Source organism: Sciurus vulgaris (genome assembly GCF_902686455.1).
Source record: "Sciurus vulgaris genome assembly, chromosome: 13".
Classification (NCBI taxonomy): domain Eukaryota; kingdom Metazoa; phylum Chordata; class Mammalia; order Rodentia; family Sciuridae; genus Sciurus; species Sciurus vulgaris.
In genome coordinates, this window is record NC_136474.1 from 30,210,719 (window position 1) to 30,227,122 (window position 16,404).

Sequence of the window (16,404 nt, forward strand, 5' to 3'; positions counted from 1 at the left end):
TTTCTACCACTTTTTGTGCACAATGTTCAACCCTCAATCAGAAACAAGTACGTACTTCTAAAACAAAAGCACCGGAGTGCAAACCATGAGAGGCAACATCAAATAGAAGCAATACCAAACCATCAAGTTGTATACCTTAGGTGTATATGATTTTAAAAAGAAATAAAATAAAAGCTAACCTTAATGGTTGACTCCTAAAATAGAGTTATCAGAACCAACTTAATTTTGGAAATTTTTAAGCATAGATTTAAAAAATGGTAAAATGAGTCCCCACCTACAATTTACGCAGCCTAAGAAATTACACACACAAGCTCGTATACCCATGCACAGTCACAGACACACACAATATTGGGGAATCTTACAACAAATCCCAGACATAATATCATTTCACCTCTAAGGACTTCAGTATATAATTCTAAGAACTTTAGCTATTATACTATTATTATGCCCAACAAAATTAATCATTTCTCAATAGAACATAAAAACTGAGTCACACACTGAATGAACTGCTTTGATTAAAGTAGGCTTAAGTGGATTTAGAGCAAGATTGAAATTTTTGGCAGAAAACTAAAAACCTTGAGAAAATAAAACAATGGACTTTCTAAAATCTGAAGAATAAAATCATTGCTATTAAAGCTGAGTGGATGGGCGAAACAGCAGATTAGATAGAGCTAAGGAAAGAATATGTGAACAGGAATACAGATTGGAAGAAGAGAATCTAAATAGGACAGAAAAAGACAAATAGATGGGAAACAGAGAAGCAAAGGTGAAAGGCAAGACATGTGGTCTCCTGTCCAGAGCTGACAGCCTGGAACAGAAGCAGCATAGAGATATTGGACGGCAACTTCCCCAAACTGATGAGGCGGGTTTTGTTGAACACCAGGTTGTGTCTTATCAGGGTCACTCAGCATCTCCTGATTCCCAGGACCTTTGCCCCTTGTTCATAGGGATCCTTAGCTGTTGCCCCTGGGTTACCTCCAAGAGACACTGGCTGCCTGGGCCTCCTTCTGGCCCCTTCTTATTGCATGGAGATGTTCGACCACCACTTAACCTAAAAAATACTAATGAAATAACACCTAGAAAATTACCATACATTTGAAAGGTAAGGAATAACTTCTACATAACTCAAGAATCAATAATGGTATCACAATACACATTAAAATGTATTTTACACAATAACAAAAATAAGAACACAATATATAGCTAACAAGGAGCTTAGAGGGAAATTTTAAAACTTGAATATATTAGAGAATATAAATAACTGTATAGCAGTGGTGTAAGCATCCATGTAAAGAAATTAGAATAAGAACATCAAAATATTTTTTTAATAAAAGATCAGGTGGGAGGAAGGAAATAAAAAAAGAAGACCATGAATTAAGATCATAAAAAACATTCAGTTCAAAGAATCAATAAAGCTAGAAGTTTATTCTTGGAAAGAACCAATTCTTCAAATTCCTGATAAGATATATCAATGTGAAAATGGAAAAGTCACAGATCACAGTGGTCAGGAGAGGAGAGGAGGTGGCTCATCACTAAGGTGTTGCCAACAGTCACGTCATGGTAAATGACAATTATGATACAGAATGGTAAGCTGGGATCTTAAGAAAAAAGTAGAGAAATTCCTGGGAAAATTCAACTTACCAAAGCAGACCCCAGAAGAAATAATCAAATAATCAACATGGATAATCCTGTGACTATTAAAGATATGAACGACACAATTTAAAACCCTCTGTTAGCTGGGCGTTGTGGTGCATGCCTATAATCCCAGCGCCATGGGAGGCTGTGGCAGGAGGAGGGCAAGTTCAAACGTAGAGGGAAATGAGAGGGGGGAGGGGCAGGGGTATGAAAGATGGTGAAATGAGACAGACATCATTACCCTATGTACATGTATGATTACACGAATAGTGTGGATCTACATCATGCACAACCATAGAAACCAAAAGTTGTACCCCATTTGTGTACAATGAATCAAAATGCAATCTGTAAAAATAAAAAATAAAAATAAATAAATAAAAGTGCCGGGGATGTAGCTCATTGGTTGAGCACCCCTGGGTTCAATTCCTGGTTCCAGAAAAAGAAAAGAAAACCCTTTCTTAAAGAAAACTCCAGACTCAAATGGTTGTTATCAGTGAAAATCAAACACCAATCTCACACAGAGTCCTCCAGAGGACAGAAGGCAGACAATCCCACTACTTGTTTTATGAAATCTGAATGACCCTGCTACCCATACCAAACAAGGAAAGTTTTCATTTAAAAAAAAAAAAAAAGTATGGGCAATTTCTCTAATGAATATGGATGCAAAAATTCTTTAAAAAATATAAACAAGGGCCGGGGATGTAGCTTCATGGTAGAATCCTTGCCTAGTATGCACGAGACCCTGGGTTCCATCAACAGCACTGAAAAAAAAGTAAATAAATAAAAAATTTGAGAGAGTTGGGAAAATTACAGCCAGCATAGGACTGCCCTCAATCTGGAGATTTGCTTAGGAGGCAGGTTTTGGCTGGTTATTATTGAGAGTTCATGGGACACTAAAAGCCACACTACCCCAGATCCATTCAGTGGCTCCCAGATTCATTGCACTCACCCTCTGAGGTGGTGGTCTTCTCAGATGGCCTAAAGCTTGTCTGGGAGAGCCTGCTGGCCTCTTGGGTTGTCCTGTCCTCACAACTCCTCATCTCTATTCACGATTACCCGTGTCTATATATATCTCCAACTACTTGAAGGCACCAGAGAGCAAACAAGCCCATAAACAATTATAGAGCAAGATCTGGGAGCTCTAAAAAGGGGGGAGGGGGGACAAGGATGGGATCCAAGCTTCTGAGATAAATCCTTCCAGAAATATTCATCACCTCCAAAAGAAGTCATTGAGAGGCATCAAAAAGGAATCCAGAGAACTCCTGGCAGACTTTGGATGCTGGGGTGGATGAAATTTGGAGCCCAGGGCCCACCACACCTGCTTGTATTGGGGGCTTTGAAATTATCCCTTATCACCTAGTTTTGTTACAGATTGTAATTTGGATGTTAAATATACTCCAAAGGTTTACATGTTCAAGTCTTTGTCTCCATGATGGTGCCGTTGGGTGGTGCTATGAATCTTTGAGAGATGGGGCTAGAAGGTCATTGGAGGTGTGCCCTGCAAAGGAATGGATTATGGTACCCCTGACTCCTTCCTGTCTCTCTTTGCTTTCTGGTCATGAAGTGAGCAACTTGCTCTATCATTCACTCCTGCCATGGTATGCTACCTCATCAGAGACCCAAAGCAACGAACTCCATGATCTTAGATTGAACTCTCCAGAACCAAGTAAGCCTTTTATACTTATAAATTATAATCTCAGGTGTCTTGTTATAGTAACAAAAGCGTAATATAGATGACATCCATGAATATTGTATTTTTATTATTGCTCAGGTATTCTGTCTGGACTTACTGAGGAATTCAGGAACATTCCATGATGGTTCCATCACCACAAACTTCTTGCCTGAGGTCTCACTCATATTTTTAATATCATGCTTGTCCCTAGTATGTATGTGACATAGTTTTTTCCAGCTGTTCTGCTATGCATGGATATTCAGATAATTTCCTGTGTTTTTCTACTATAATAAATGCACAGGAATATCTTTGAATATTGCTATAGATTAGATGTTGCATGTCCCACAGTGGCCCATGTGTTAAAGGCCTGGTCCCCAGCTTGGAACTACTGAGAGGTCAAGGAACTTTTAAGAGGTGGGGTCTAGTGGGAGGTCCTTAGGCAACTGAAGGCATTTCCCTGAAGGGGATCGCAGAACTCTGGCCCCTTCTTCTTTATCTCTTTTGCCGCTCAGATCATGGTGTAAACAATTTTACTCAACCATGCATTCCCACAACAATGCACAGCCTCACCACAGGCCCAAAATAAAGGGGACATCAGACCACAGACTCAAACATCCCAAAGAAGGAATTAAAATAAATCTTTTTTTCTTTATACATTGATTATCTCAGGTATTTTCTTATAATAGCAGAAAACGGACTGGCATAGACATTTTTCTATGTATTGCTTTCTGTATTTTTTGTAAAACATACTGCTAACCTTGGGATTTTTACATCAGAGAGTTAATATATTTTCTCAGATTTCTTCCTCTAACATTTGTGAGGGTTCCAATCCCATTCATAAAATCAGAGAATACCATTTTCTCTAATGCATTTCCAATCCTGGATCCTATCCACATTTTTCTAAATTGTTAAAATTTAAGAGCATTTGTTGTATTTGTTGTTTTAATTTTAATTATCTTGATGCCAGGGAGATTGCAAATTTAAATTTTTCCCACTTTTTTTTTTTGCATGCTATTTTGTCTACATCATATTCTGATATTTTTTTCAACTGGGTCTTTGTTTTCCTTTTCTATGGAAGTTCTTTGTGTATGAGAGATATTGTACCTTCGTCCACAAGTTTCACAAATGTTTTATCATCATTTGCATGTTAGTCAACTTTTTATCACTGTGACCAAAATACCTGACAAAGACAACTTAGAGGAGAAAACAAATATTTTGGCTCAAGTTTCAGAGATTCCATCCATGCTAGGCCAATTCCATTGCTCTGGGTCTAGGGTGAGGCAGAGCATCATGGCTGAAGGACACTGTGGAGCTTTATTCATGGTGGCCAGAAAGCAGAGAGAGCAAAAGGGGTGGGGGCCACAGGGCAATCCTGAAGTGACCCAGGCTGGAGGGCCAGCCACACCCCGCCTGCCTAGAGCTACGACCCGGTCAGTTCATTCATACTAGGATGGTCTGGTCAGGTTACAGAATCATTTCACCTCTGAGCATTCCTGCACTAACACAGGAACTTTTGGGGGACACCTCATGTCCAAACCATCACACTTTGCTCTTTCTAATATCTTTTGGCATATAGAAATGCTTGATTTCTCCAGTGAAATCTATCAGTGTTTGCTCCTCTGGTCTTAGAGATTTGCCGTGTGTTCAAGAAGCCCTTCCTCACCCTTCATCACATCCTTCTATGTTTTTAAAATATTTTTGTGAGTTTCTTTTACATTTAGCTATTTAAATCTTGGGAAGGTATGTGCGTGGAACTGGTATGGAATAGCCATAATCCATTTCTACTTCCCCCTTACTAATATAATTCCAGTCTGTTCAGGACACAGACTTCTCTGCCAGGTTCTCCAGAGGAAGTTGGCCCCATTTAGCTCCCCAGACAATGTCACCTTTTCCAAGCCCAGAACTCTCCCCAGAGATTGTTCCAGAAGGGGGCTTGTGACTCGATTCTGGTTGAGAAGATGTGAGGACAATTGTGCTGGGGGCTCTGGGGAGAGTCCTCTCTGGGCCTGCTGGGTCAGTTCTGGAAGTTTCATCTCTCTTCTTTCTAGGGAGGAAGCCTGGGTGAGTGTGAGGCATGGGCATGCTACAGCATCTGACCACTGCAGAGAAGGGGGCGGCTCAGAACAGGCACAGCCAAGAGATTCACAGGGAGACTGTCAGAGCCAGATCTAAGGAGACAGGTCACTCTTATCTCATCTTCCAGTAAAATTGTATGGCGGTCCTCCTTTATGCTCTGCTCACGTCTTTCTATATGTATCTCCATTTGCATTACAGCCTTTATCATTATAAATGGGTAATTTCCCTCTGGATTTCTATTTATTGGTATTATTTTCAAAGTCATTTATATTAATTAATTTATCTACAAACTTATCTTAATTCAATAGTTTTTTTTTTTTTTTTCATTTGGACCGTTGCATTTTCCAAGCCTGCAATCCTATCACCTACAAATAAGAATAATTTTGATTCTCCTGATCTCACTTTGACATGACTGACTTGGTTGATCCTATTTTGTTTCATTCATTAACTCCTCCAAATTAATGTTACTACTAATAATAATGGTGCAAATAATTGTGGTGATGGAAGATTGAAACATTACTGTTTCACATTTTAGTATGTACTATTTCATAATATATAGATTTTTTTTTTAATACAGGAGATTGAACCCAGGGGTCCTTAAACACTAAGCCACTTCCCTACCCCATTTTTTAGTTTTCATTTTGAAATAGGGTTTCTCTAAGTTGCTTAGGGCCTCACTAAATTATGGAGGCTGACTTTAAACTTGCAATCCTCCTACCTCAGCCTCCCAAGTCACTAGGATTACAGGCATGCATCACTGCACCTGGCTATAGATTTTTTTGATAAATTATCTTTGTCTTTCAATAACTTTTTTTTAGTCCTATTTTTGGTTTTTGTCACAAATAGCTAAAAATTTCACAAATGCTGTTTTTTAATCTGTTGGTATCATTATATAGTTCTTTAGTGTATCCTTACAATGAGTTTTACTAAGCATGTAAAAATAATTTTTATATTTCTGGAATAAATCTTACTTAAATTTGGATGTGAGGTGTCCCCAAGAAACTCATGTGTGAGACAATGCAAAAGGGTTCAGAGGAGAAATGACTGGGTCGTGAGAGTCTTAACCCAATCAGTGAATTAATCCTTGATAGGGATTGACTGAGTGGTAACTGAAGTGACAGGGTGTGGCTGGAGGAGGTGGGAATTGGGGCGTGGCTATGGGGTGTATATTTGTACTGCGGTGAGTGGAGTCTCTCTGCTTTCTGATCACCATGTGAGCTGCTTTCTTCTGCCGCATCCTTCCTCCATGATGTTCTACCTCACCTGTAGTCCAGAGGAATGGAGCCAGCCTTCTATGGACTAAGACCTCTGAAACATGAGTCCCCGGAATAAACTTTTCCTTCTCTACAGTTGTTTTGGTTGGGTCCTACAGTCACACCAGCACAAAAGCTGAATAAAACAGTTAAACAATATTCCTTTTCTAATTCACTAATGTTTTATTGACTGTTTTGTACCTACATTCACAAATGAAATCAGTCCATTGTTTTTCTTCTTATTTTGCTCTTCTTAAGTCAGATTTTGGTATTAAAATTAAAAGGAATGAAATATAAAATACATAAGAAATTTTCTTCCTTTTTTATCATCTGCCATAGTTTGGATAACGTAAATTACATTTTATGAAGGTTGTCTATGTCCTCCAAGGCCAACACTTTCTATCATATGCTTCTCATTGTATACTGTACCACAAAAATTTTTTTCTCACCTGGATAAATAGCTTCTTAGAAGAAGCTTCCTCTGTTAAAAAAAAAAAAAAAATACCATAGCCCATAAACCTTAACATTTGCAGAAAATATAAACTTAGGGAAAGCATTCCAGTTCTTCTAAAAATCAAATAATGTTTCATGTCAAAATTATATTTTCAAATCAATATTACTTTTCATAAAAAGGTATTTCTAAGTGACTTTGTTAAGACAAATAAAAAATGCACTTTTGGGGCAATGGAAAATGTACTCTCAGAGGATCCACATAACTCATCACAATGACAAGATCCACAGTAAAACTAAAATTGTACAACTTAACTGCAGCAGAATAGCCCAACTCATTGTACCTAAGGAAATGGCCATTTGACACAAACAATTACTCATTCCTTTTCTACTTTACAAGGACAGTGAAGATAAAAAATATTTCTGTGAGAATGCTTCAGGGTGTTTCAAAGGAAGTTGAATTCTTTGTGTGATCACCATTATTGTCAAGACTGCCAATTTAAAAATGACCTATCTCTGGGGTGACCAAAGGGTATGGCCATTTATGGTGTTGTTTGCAAAGGCTTTAACTATGAAAAAATATTATTATTCTTGGCTCAGCTATAAAATGGAATTATTCAATAGGTACAATGTGCCAAAAAAACAACAGGTTTTTCCAGAGAGTGTTCAGTTAGATGAGAGTTGCCCGACCTTATTGAAGGATACAATCATATTGCTAAGCTATCTTCTGCAGAAAAAAAAGTCACATAATTGTGTGAATAGCACCTGAAGGCTCACATAGAATCATGTAGTCTAGATCTGTTATGTTATAGAATAAAGCAGATTCTCAAGATTAAGTGATTTGTACAAGGTCACATTTATGTCTGCAAGTGATGTAGTTTGAATCTTCAACATACCCCAAAGGCTTCTGTGTTGAAGGTTTGGTACCCAGCTGATGGTACTACTGGGAGGTGGAGTAGTCTTTAGGAGGAGGGGCCTAGTGGGAGGCAGTTAGGTCATTGGAGGAGTATCCTTGAAGGGGATACTGGGACCCATCCCCTACCGCTATGCCTTGTCCTTCTGGCTGCCATGAGATGACAACATTGCTCCACCACCTCCTCTCCACCTTGACATTCTGCCTCTCTACAGGCCCACAGCAACAAGGACAAGGGACCCTGGACTGAAAACTCTGAAACTATAAACCAAAATAAATCTTTCCTTCATGTAAGTTGATTTTTCTTTCCTCCTTTTAAGTTAATTATCTCTGGTGTATTGTCATAATAATGGGAAGCTGACTAACAGCAAGTACACCAGAAATGACCTTTGCTCAAAGGAAGAACATAAAGATTAAAACGGGTTACTGTGGGATTAGTGCTATTGTGATAGAACGAGTTTCCTTTGGGCAGGACACACAGGTGTCAAGAGGAACCAGGAAGTGTCTTTGGACTCTGGAGCACTGGGGCTAGATTAGTCATATCACTTCCCAGCTTTGCACCTGCTGGGACCAATCCCTTCCATATAGCCTGCACTTTTTCCTCTGTGAAGTGGGATGAAAGTGGAGTCCTCATCCATCTCCAAGACAGTAGGGATCAAACAGAAGAGTAGGGTAAACAGTCTCATAATACTCCATCCAGATATAAATTTTGTAGCTGATTGAGCCGAATGAAATTACCAATGCTTATCCATTTTTGACTTAAAATATGATGAATTGTAGCTCGAAAGTGGCAACTGTACTAAATGGTTGACGCTTGGCCATTTCATGGACTTCTAGCTATATTAGTCTACAGACGCTGACTTTTTCATTAAAAAGTAAAATATGATCAACTTTATGTTAATTTACTTTTACAAAGTTCCAGATAACACAGCACCCTATCCCATCATTGTTACCTTAAGTGTTCTAATCTACACACTTGAAAGAGCCCAGTAGAAAGCAAAGGTATCAGGACATCAACAAGCACGTTATCTTATAGAAATGAAGAGGGCAGATGCTAAACTCCATGGCGAATACTGGATTTTCTATTATTCTGTGTGACCTTGGACAAGTTACTTAATCTTCTTCCTATGTCTCTGTTTTCTTCTTTGTAAAATAAAACTATTACTAACACAACCTGTCTTTGATCATTTTCTGTTGCTAAAACAGAATCAGAGAGACTGGGTATATGTCTGTTTTCCATGGCTATCACAAAATTCATAAGGGTGGATCACCTACCAAGAAAAGAGGTTTATTTAACTTACCTACCTGAAGTCTAAAGGCCCAAACAGCATGATACCAGTCATAGTGAGGGTCCCCCTACCTGCGTCACACTGTAGTGGATGGCATCATGGTGGGATAATTCTTAAATTGTCTCAATATGGTTTTTTACCTTTAAATTTGGGGGAAAAATGAGATTACTAATTTCTGGTATTCATTGTGCTGTACAGTGAATATTTTTGCATTTCTAAAGTCACAGCCTTTTCTCCAAGAGTGTTTTGAGGGATAATTACAACAGAATTACATGGAGTATCTATAAAAATAGAGATTCCTGAATTGCAGAGCTGGTTTATTTTTCAACCTTATACATCTAGTATACATCTAGTGGCTCTTATTTTGGGCTTTTTTTAATTGATAAAAATTATTCATACTCATGGTTCCACAAGATGTTTTGAAATATGTGTACATTGTGAATGGTTAAATTAAGCTTATTAACATATTGATTACCGCCCATATTTATTTTGTGGTAATACACTTAAAATCTACTAGCAATTTTTAAGGGTATGATTGATCATTATGAACTACCATCCTCATGATGTACAGAACAATCTCTTGAATTTTTTCCTCCTGTCAAATGGAAATTTGGTGTCATCTGGCCAAGACGCTCCCCCCACCCTCAGCCCCTGGCAACCACCCCAGCTCTCTGCTTATGTGAGTCCAACTCTTTCAGATTCATACAAGTGAGGTCATGAGGCATCTGTGTTTCTGTGCTTGGCTTATTTCACTTAACGCAAATGTCCTCTGAGTTCATCCACACAACAAAAATGGGAGCGCAGACTCTCTTCCACAGGCTGATTTCATTTTCTTTGAGTATATACCTAGAAGTGCAATTGCTGGAGTATGGTGGTTTCATTTTTAACTTTTTGAGAACTTTACATACTATTTCCCACAGATTGTGAATTCATAGAAACTGAATCCAAAATAACCATGTTATTAAAGTAATTTAAAAAATTAAATTATAATTAAAATATAATTATTTTATATCTTATATAAAATATTTCATAAAATTTATATTTATTTTAAAAATTTATAAAATATTACATGATTTAAAAATATGTATATATATAATAGGATGAGGAAAGAAAACACCATGTATATGTCCTCAAAGATTTGGAAAAGAATACAAAAAATTTCTACAAATGATAAAAATGTAACAAGAATTTCTAGAACTGTTTTAAAAAATGTAAGTATCACAATAGACAGATAAAATCTCAGAATGTGTAACTATCACAGTTGAAGAGACAATCGGAAGCAAATTGGAACTCAGGAATGAAGAAGTCATCCAGAACAATCCATATCAACAAATTAACAGATGAACAAGAGACAATGAAGAATTGTGGATGTTCGTATGGGAAGGTCTACATCTTAGTGGAACCTGGAGAGGAAACGACACAGGGGAAGGAAGAGCCAAGTTTTTAACAGATGGTTGCTGAAAATCTGAGAATCTTCCAGAATGGCTGAAAGACAGCAATGTTCAGGTCTAGGAAATTCACTGAAGCCTTAGTATAAATTCTTTAAAAACCCCAATGTTAAAAGAAATATCATAGTGACACTGTAGAACACCATGTGACAAGAAAAAGTTTAAAAAAGCACCCTGAAACAGATCTACAAAAAGAAAAAAAAAAAAAAAAACATCCACGCAGGGACTTTTCAGTTGTACACTGGGACCCACACAATGCAGAGCAGAAAGGACATGTCAGTGGAAGGGGTTGAGATGGTGTCTCACGCCTACCAGATTGACAAAAATGACGCAGTCTGACAATAACAAGGAGGGCAGAGAACATGTGTTAGTAGAAACTCTCGTTTCTGCTGTGGGAATGAAAATTTTTCGACCAGTTAGGAAAAGGTTTGGTGATGCCTAGTGAAGTGGAAATGAGCCCTCCCTATGACTCATCTTTTCTCTTCTTGGGGAAATGTATGCAAACATACACCAGGAGGCACATACACAGGAATGTCCATAGGGGGATTGCTAAAAATAACACTGAATATGAAAATAACCAAAATTTCCATCAATAATATACAGAAAAATAAACTTTATTGTCAGAATATGATGGAAGTCCACGGTCATGAAAATGAATGATCCCCAGTATCAACATGCATGAATCTCAACAACGTAATGTGAGCGACAGAAGCGTCATAAGAACATCCACAGTAAGAGCGCTTGAACATAAACTCCAAATACAGGCAAAGTTAATAATGAACACATCATTAACTTTGTGTGTGTGTGTATCGTAAAAGTATTAAAAGTGAATACATGCAGAACTTAGATTACCGTTTACTTTTCAGGAAAAAGAGATAATTTGGGAAAGGTAAGAAAATAGAAAAGGGCTTTCACTATATCTTATCCATGACATTCATGCTCAGTGGGAACATTCAAGATCCTGTTTTCCAGCCATCTTGAAATACATGATACATTATCACCAACTAGAGTCGTCTTATTGTGCAAGAGAATAGCAGAACTTATTCCCCCTGGCTAACCACTCCTGCAGTGCCTATTGACCAGGTCTCTTCATTCCTCCTTCCCCCTAACCTCCCGGCCTCTGGTAATTACTACTCTGTTCTCTCTTTCTTCCAGATAAATTTTTTTAGATTCCACATGGGTGAGATCATGCAATCTTTTTGTGCCTGGCTTATTTCACTTAACATAATGTTCTCCAGCTTCATTCATGTTGCCATATAAAGCAAAATTTTGAGCCAGATATGGTGGCACATGCCTGTAATCCCAGCGGCTCAGGAGGCTAAGGTAGGAGGATGGCAAGTTCAAAGCCAGCCTCAGCAACTTAGCAAGGCTCTAAGCAACTCAGTGAGACCTCATCTTAAAATAAAAAATAAAAAGGGCTGGGGATGTGGCTCAGTAGTTAAGGACCCCTGGGATCAATCCCTGGTGCCAAAATTTTTTTTTCTTGTTTTTTAATCACTGAATAATATTTTATAGTGTATCTGTACCCCATTTTCTTCATCTACTGATCCACTGATGGACACTTAGGCTGATTCCCTACTTTGGCTATTGTGAACAGTACGGCAGTACACATAGGCATGCATGTACCTATCTCTTTGACATACTCATTTCATTTCCTTTGGTTACACATCCAGAAGTGGGATTGCTGGATCACATGGTGGTCCTATTTTGAATTTTTCGTACAACTTCTATTCTGTTCTCCATAATAGCTGTACTATGTACTATGTAAATTATATTCCCAACCAAAAGATCATCTTTAAAAAATAATTGAGTTAAAAAAAACAAAAGCCAGACCAAAAAGAGTATGTATGACTCAATCTATTTTAGGAAATATAAATAAATATATAAGCAATAAAAATTAAATCAAAGATTGCCAGGATACGCAGAGAAGCATGAGGATTTGGGGTGACATATATGTTCATTATTTTGATTGTGGAGATGGTTTTAGGAGTGTCTCTATGTCACAATTTATTAAATTGTACCTTTTAAATATATGCATTATTATGTAACAGTTATATTTCAATAAAGCTGCTAAAAATAAAGCGAATGAAAAAGAAACAACTAACAAAGTAGAAGATGTCACAAGTCATAAACTGTGGGGGACTCTGATAAAAGTGGACTGAATGTTCCATACAATGCTAGGGATACACCTGGGTTCTAGAAGACTTCCAAAAATGGCTCAGGATTAGTGTCAGACCAAGTGCCAGGTCCCTTCCCCACTTCCTGGAAGACACTGACCCTTCCCCAGCCGGCCCAGTCCTGCCTGTGGTCCCTGCAGGCTGCTTCCATCACTGCCGAAGTGAGTAGACACGGCTAGCGACTGCCTGTACGTTCATCACTGGGGAAAGGCAGTTCAGTTCCTACCTGGGCGCTCCTGCCTGCCTCTCACATCAGCGCGGCTCTCTAACAGTTATAAAAAGCTCAGCTCTTTGCTTTGTTAACCTGGATCTCCTACACATTTAAGGAAATCCTCCAATAGGAAGTAGGGAGAGAGGGGGAAAAGGGAAAAAAGAAGAAAAGTTTAAAAAAATTCAGTGGGGTAAAATATTGGGTGGTGACCCAACAGGGTAGATTAAGGGTTTGGAGCAAGGAATGACAATTAGCATCTGGAGGTCCCAAAGATGTGCCAGCTAACTCCTAAACAAGACCAAAGATGGTGTGGTGGCACCTCGAGATGGCAGAGACCCTTCTGAGCCAACAGGGACAGGGGCTAGAATTCTGGAAGTCTGCTGATTGGTTTTGCTCACTTTGTCACACTGCTCTGGGGACTCCCCATCCTCCCCACTTCTTGGGAAGGAGCTGCCTGCAATTTCCCACAATGGCAAGTGAAATTTTCCAATGGAGCCCCACAACCTCTCCTATTCCACACATTCTTGTGACAATGTGCCTTGATACTTCAGCCACCAAGAGATGGACAATATGCTCTCTCACTTTGAACCTGGTTAGCAGCTAGGGTGGGACTTCTGAGGCTAGTCATAAGGGCATGTGGCATCTGCCTGGCTCCGCTGGTGGCAGCTGACTTCCCTGAGGCCACCATGTTGCAAAGAAGCCCAAGTGAGTCCACATGTAGCAGTACAAAATGGATAAGGGAATGAGGACACGAGGGAACTGTGGGGGTGATGTACATGTTCACTGTGGAGAGACCTTGAGCACAGGGTAGGGAGAGGTAACTGACTGGCCCCAGCTGCCCCATGTCTCCCTCACTGTGTTCCAGCTGGAACCACTTGAGAGACCCTGAGTCAGAACCACCCAGCTGGGTCCTTCCAGAATTCCTGAGCCGCAGACACCACAAGAGACAGTACAAGAATTTCTCTGATCAGAAAGCACTAAGCTTTGCGTGTTTGTTATGTGGTCATAGATAACAAGAATGCCTCCTATGATCCCCTAACCCTCCTCACCCCTGTCCTCCAATGTGAGAAGAAACCTACTCTTTGCTGTTGGAGAACTTGCAGTTGCCTCTAGAATGGAAGTCAACCACAGGAGGATTGTATATGAAGTCCTGTGTTATGGGACGTGACATTTTCCTGAATGTCTATTACACATATATTCTTTCTTAACACCAACTTAAGTTATTTTATTTAGGTATTAAAAGAAAGAGTAATCCCATGCAGCTAAAAACCCTGAGGACCTTTCACTTGCAAACCAGAATAAAGGTCATGGCTCTAACTGAGTACGTGGGATGGATGAATGTACAGAAGTGCACGTAGATTCTCAGGCAGACATCACCTGCCATCTGCATCTCCACCTGGAAATGTCAGCCGTTTCTTCTAGGGCTAGGGAAACATGACTCCCATCCTCCCCTCCTTGGCTCTGAGATGTGTCTTTGTCACACCTTTCTAGGAGTGGTTGATGACGTACAAGATGAGGATGAGGCCAATGTTGGACAGATTCTCACAAAATATTACATTCCTTTTCAGAAATCGCTCAGCTTCTGGCTCACCATTGGGTTTTCCCAAGCCTCCTAACTTACCTTGTGCCTGAAGACTTCTACCAGTCATTGTCCTCCAACCCCATCCCTGCAAGCCCCACAGGCTCACCCAGCTCTCCCTGGTATTCAGCCAAGACCACAGGGACCTGGGCTTTTGTGCACAGAGGACTATGTGACCTGGAGGTAATTTCCACCCAGGGCCACCCCATACTCACCACTTCCATGTTACCCACCCTCTGGGGTGGGTTTTATTTAACATGGATAAATCCATGTTCAGAGGAGAAATGCAATCCCAGAAATGAAGTAACTAATGCAAGTTCCCACACTTCCATTCCTTTCCTTCCCTATTTATCCTGTAGCCACAACAACAGATGTGCCACTCCCTAAAGTTGCTCTCATAAACTGTAGAGGCTCAGTCTGAATCCTGCCCAGAGGAGACCTGTGGGATGACAGCAGCCTCCTCCCCTTGGAGACTCACCTGGAGTCAGTGAGCAGGTAGCCACTCGAGCAAATGCCTGGGAGTCTTTGTCACTGGACCTGCAGCCCAGTCCTCAGTCATATTGCTAGAGGCACCTAGAGGATGTCAGCTGGTTGGCGACAAAGAGAAATCTGGTTCTTTATTGGAGGGAAGCGCAGCCTGACAGTCTGCATAGGTTCCAGGTTGAGAAGAAGGTGCCAAGATCTGTGGCTTTGTCAGGTCTGCACTTTCCTCGAGTCACATGACTTGGGAAACCCAAGCTGAACCCCTCTCTGCCTGCTATCCTTCTCTTCCCTGCTTCTCTGGGATCTGGGTCAGGTGAACTTCAGAGGTCCCTTCAGGAATGATTGAATTCTGGACCTCTGGACCCCATCACAGCCTGGTCCGCACCTGCTTTCTCTGCCCATGGCCCCAGTTTCCCCTACCAACCATCCTCTATCACAGGGCAACGTTCCCTTCCACCAAGGCACCTAGAAGACTGGGAGGTCGCTTGTGTGCCTGGAAGCCCTGTCCCTCCCAGAGGCCCAGGATCTAGGAAAGTCCCCATCTCTGCCTCATGAACGGCACTCCCAAAAGTGCCAGCTTGCTTCCTAACGAATGATGCTTGTGTCTGAATTTTTCCATCCATCACCAATTTGAGTGCATGATGAGTTTGAGGAGGGGTACCAGCAGAGCCACGTGGAAAGCTATTCCATTTCTGCCCAACTGTGGGGGCCAAGCAGTTCTGGTCACAGCCTGGGTTCAGCTCACCTGTGTGTGTGCACAGCAATGTGCATCTTCTTCTAGGGAAGCCCCTCTGGGAAGGGACCTTTTAACCATTCACACACAGATGCTCTATGGACCAGCAGATGGCTCCAGGGTCAGCAAAGGTAGTCATTCGCCCTTCGAGAACAGCTGCCTGCAAGGTAGAATCCCCCACCAAGATGCAGCTCAGACCGTACAAGACAGCTCATCCATGGGACCCAGGTCAGTCCTAGAACACACTACGCACACAACAGCTTTTGTCCCACAGAAGGCATCACAGATATTGGACACCTGGAAGTGCTCCACAACAGGCTATGGGGCAGTTCACTCCAGCAGGGCCAGTCCCTCTGACCTCTCTTCACTAGTGTCCTTCCCCAGGGCTCCTCTCCAATTTCCTCTTCCAGCAGAGCCCCTCTCTGGGCAATGACAGCATAAGAATTCTTGTGACCCTTTGCACTCATCTCCCACACAAGGACACT